The sequence below is a fragment of the Euprymna scolopes genome, chromosome 15 (genome assembly GCF_053919585.1).
Source record: "Euprymna scolopes isolate OS-2025 chromosome 15, ASM5391958v1, whole genome shotgun sequence".
Taxonomy (NCBI): Eukaryota; Metazoa; Mollusca; class Cephalopoda; order Sepiida; family Sepiolidae; genus Euprymna; species Euprymna scolopes.
In genome coordinates, this window is record NC_136496.1 from 47893664 (window position 1) to 47898260 (window position 4597).

Consider the following 4597-nt stretch of genomic DNA (forward strand, 5'->3'; position numbering starts at 1 on the left):
CCTACTCCCCGGGGAGTTTTTCCCTTCACCCCTCATTAAAAATCGGCCTTGTACTTAATTTGCTCAGTGGGGGAGCAAATAAATACCAACCCCACATATAAGACCTTGGTCAATGTAGGGGCAACCCTTCATACTAATTGTCACTATCCAGCTCCCCTACTCCCCGAGGAGTTGGTCCTCATTTCCCCTTCACTCCTCACATTAAAAATCGGCCTTGTGCCTAATTTGCTTGGTGGGGGAACAAATAAATACCCTTTTCTTGGCCTTTTGGCCAAGATCAAAGTGTAGTATCTGTTCTTACTACATGCTGTACTCATGGTTGTAACTTTGTGATATAAAGTGGGGGATCATTTTTCTGTATTAATTTAATGTAAAATGATCACCCACTTTACAACCAGTCAGTTATCGAAGCCATTCAAATCATTCTCCAGATCATTCAAGTTGTTTTTGAAGGATTCCAATTATTTTTTAAGCATTCAAGTCATTCTTAATGCCATTCAATTCATCCTTAAGTTCATTAAAGTCATTCTAAGTCATTTACTTTTTATTTATTTAAGTCATTTCAGCCCATTTTTCGGTCATTTTAGTTTATCTTTAAGAATTTTATGTCAATCCTACATTCACGCATTCATTCATTACACGAGAGCACGTGACTAATGGCTATCGGCCTTGTTTATATGGAAATTTGCAAACTGAAATTTCACTTTGATTGTGTGTGGTTTTCATTTGACAACATTGTTCTGGCGACAAATGATTTTCTTTATTATTTGAATTTGCTTTAAGTTTATTTTCTTTGTTTTGAAATTGACAGTAAATGATTTGGTAACATAATTTTGATCTGTTAATTCATTTAGTTATAAAAATTTTACAATATCTATTTAAACGTTTGAATATTGAGCTCTTGAGCTGCCCACATTTAAAACCTTTTACTTGTATTTCATTATCCTGAAGGGAGACAAGTAGAAGCAAGCTGGTGCTGTTGTCATCTCGAAATGTCAGCACACATCAATGAGATTATTTATGCAATTGAGTCTGACAGATGAAAAGCCCAGATCAATGTGGTTGACATCAGCTTCACTAGAGAAGTTAACCTTCAGAACAATCTGTTAAAATTTAATAACAAAATATGTACTCCATCTGTTCCTCTCTCTCATTTTTTCACTATGGAAAAGATTTGTAATTCAGTTTTGTGGTTGGCGATGATCGTAGCAGTTGATACTTAAACTCTGATCTTCTGGTTTTTGAGAGTAAGTTTTATGAGAGTGTATTAAGCTCTTACGGTGAGGGCGAATTTTCGTCTCTGCCGATTTTTGTAATTTTTATTTATTTTTCTCTTCTCCCTTAGGTTCATAAAAAAGCTCAAGTTTTTATATGTACCTGTAGGCTTGATAAAGAGTTAATTGTCCATATTATTATTTTGGGTATGGAAACTTTTTATTGGCTAAAATTAATTTTATAATTATTTTTCTTTTTTACGAGAAGAATGTGCAGAGCCTGGTAGTGCATCAACGTTTTTAAACATTTTGTATTTGGCAGTTGGCAATACATTGCCATCTGCCAAATACTTTCGGAATTTTATTTTTTAATCCTCTCAGCCATCTAGTGGTGGCAAGAAAAAGCTGAGGATTCGGCCCTCTTTGCTTTTGTGAAGTGGGAAGCCTACACTTCTTGCCCTATCTGCCCTTTGCTGTTTGGTGAGGTTGACTGGGGTTGAGATCCTTTGACTTGCCATCATAATCATCATTACTATCGGCCTTTAACTTTCTTTGCGCTAACAGGAGTGAGGGGGTGATGGAGGAGGGCTCTCTGCCTGTTTTCTTTAGATCGAGTGTAGCCAGCCATAGAGAAAGTTGCTGATATCGTCTTCAAATACTGACATTAAATATATAGAAAGCTTTGTTGATTGTGTAGAAGACTAGGATATAAATACCCTAAAGTCGCTACAAGAAAAAATAATGAAATGAATTGAATGAAGGAAACAAAGAACTCAAATGCTGAAATAAAATAAACATGTTTATTTTCTGTTGAGAAATGAAAGTCTTGGGTGTACACGTGTTCATTCTGCCGTTGACGACTACGCGCGTGGAAGGAAAGGGGAATGCAATAGAGGAACGCAAAGTGGCAAGCCGGCCTGTAGAAAGAATGGGTTAAGCTCAGTAGAGAGTTGCGCACATGTCTGTTTTGATGGACACAAGCCGAAGGGGAATAGAGTGAGAAAGTCAATCCAGGTTATGGAGATAGAAAGCGTATAAAGTGTATGTACTGTTTGTTAGCTTTTCGTCCCACATAGCAGCAAGTGGTGTGAGGCACGCGAGTGCGCGCGCATGCCGAAAAGACATGCTGTCGGTCCGTAGACCGTCCAGCTAGGAAGCTGGTCTGAAAAGGGAGAAACTGCTTATTGCTCTTTCTTTTATACGTGTTTCCACTGGTCTTTTGCGCATGTGTGGATTTCCTTTGGAAGGGGAAGTGACGATGTCCATGCGTGCATGTATGTGTGTACGTGTGCGCGTGTGTGAGTGTATACGTGAATGTGAGTGTATGTATATGTGTGGACGTGGGCGCGTATGATTATTAAGAATAATAATAAAAGACGATCAATAACATAAGAATAAAAAAATAAAAATAATAAAATGAGAATAAAAAAATAAAAACAATAAAATAAGAATAAAAAAATAAAAATAATAAAAAAAGAATAATAAAATAAAAATAATAAAATGAGATCAATAAAATAAGAATAATAAAATAAAAATAATAAAATAAAAATAATAAAATAAAAATAATAAAATAAAAATAATAAAATGAGATCAATAAAATAAGAATAATAAAATAAAAATAATAAAATGAGATCAATAAAATAAGAATAATAAAATAAGAATAATAAAATAAAAATAATAAAATAAAAATAATAAAATGAGATCAATAAAATAAGAATAATAAAATAAAAATAATAAAATAAGAACAATAAAATAAGAATAATAAAATAAGAATAATAAAATAAAAATAATAAAATGAAAATAATAAAATAAAAATAATCAAATAAGAATAATAAAATAAGAATAAAATAAGAATAATAAAATAAAAATAATAAAATAAAAATAATAAAATAAAAATAATAAAATAAAAATAATAAAATAAGAATAAAATAAGAATAATAAAATAAAAATAATAAAATGAGATCAATAAAATAAGAATAATAAAATAAAAATAATAAAATAAAAATAATAAAATAAAAATAATAAAATAAAAATAATAAAATAAAAATAATAAAATAAAAATAATAAAATGAGATCAATAAAATAAACATAATAAAATAAAAATAATAAAATGAGATCAATAAAATAAAAATAATAAAATAAAAATAATAAAATAAGAATAAAATAAGAATAATAAAATAAAAATAATAAAATAAGAATAATAAAATAAAAATAATAAAATAAAAATAATAAAATAAAAATAATAAAATAAAAATAATAAAATGAGATCAATAAAATAAGAATAATAAAATAAAAATAATAAAATAAGAATAAAATAAGAATAATAAAATAAAAATAATAAAATAAAAATAATAAAATAAAAATAATAAAATAAAAATAATAAAATAAAAATAATAAAATGAGATCAATAAAATAAGAATAATAAAATAAAAATAATAAAATAAGAATAAAATAAGAATAATAAAATAAAAATAATAAAATAAAAATAATAAAATAAAAATAATAAAATAAAAATAATAAAATAAAAATAATAAAATAAAAATAATAAAATGAGATCAATAAAATAAGAATAATAAAATAAAAATAATAAAATAAGAATAAAATAAGAATAATAAAATAAAAATAATAAAATAAAAATAATAAAATAAAAATGATAAAATGAGATCAATAAAATAAGAATAATAAAATAAAAATAATAAAATGAGATCAATAAAATAAGAATAATAAAATAAGAATAATAAAATAAAAATAATAAAATGAAAATAATAAAATAAAAATAATAAAATAAAAATAATAAAATAAGAATAAAACAGGAATAATAAAATAAGAATAATAAAATAAAAATAATAAAATAAAAATAATAAAATAAAAATAATAAAATAAGAATAAAATAAGAATAATAAAATAAAAATAATAAAATGAGATCAATAAAATAAAAATAATAAAATAAAAATAATAAAATAAAAATAATAAAATAAAAATAATAAAATAAAAATAATAAAATAAAAATAATAAAATAAAAATAATAAAATAAGAATAATAACATAAAAATAATAAAATGAGATCAATAAAATAAAAATAATAAAATAAAAATAATAAAATGAGATCAATAAAATAAGAAGAATAAAATAAAAATAAGAAAATGAGATCAATAAAATAACAATAATAAAATAAAAATAATAAAATGAGATCAATAAAATAAGAATAATAACATAAAAATAATAAAATGAGATCAATAAAATAAAAATAATAAAATAAAAATAATAAAATGAGATCAATAAAATAACAATAATAAAATAAAATAATAAAATGAGATCAATAAAATAAGAATAATAACATAAAAATAATAAAATGAGATCAATAAAATAAAAATAACAATAACA

General features: G+C 24.2%; 1 pseudogene; it reads left to right on the top strand.

The window, feature by feature from the left end:
- Nucleotides 1-250: 250 nt before the first annotated feature.
- Nucleotides 251-388, top strand: LOC145294316 (U2 spliceosomal RNA; annotated as a pseudogene).
- Nucleotides 389-4597: the final 4209 nt, after the last annotated feature.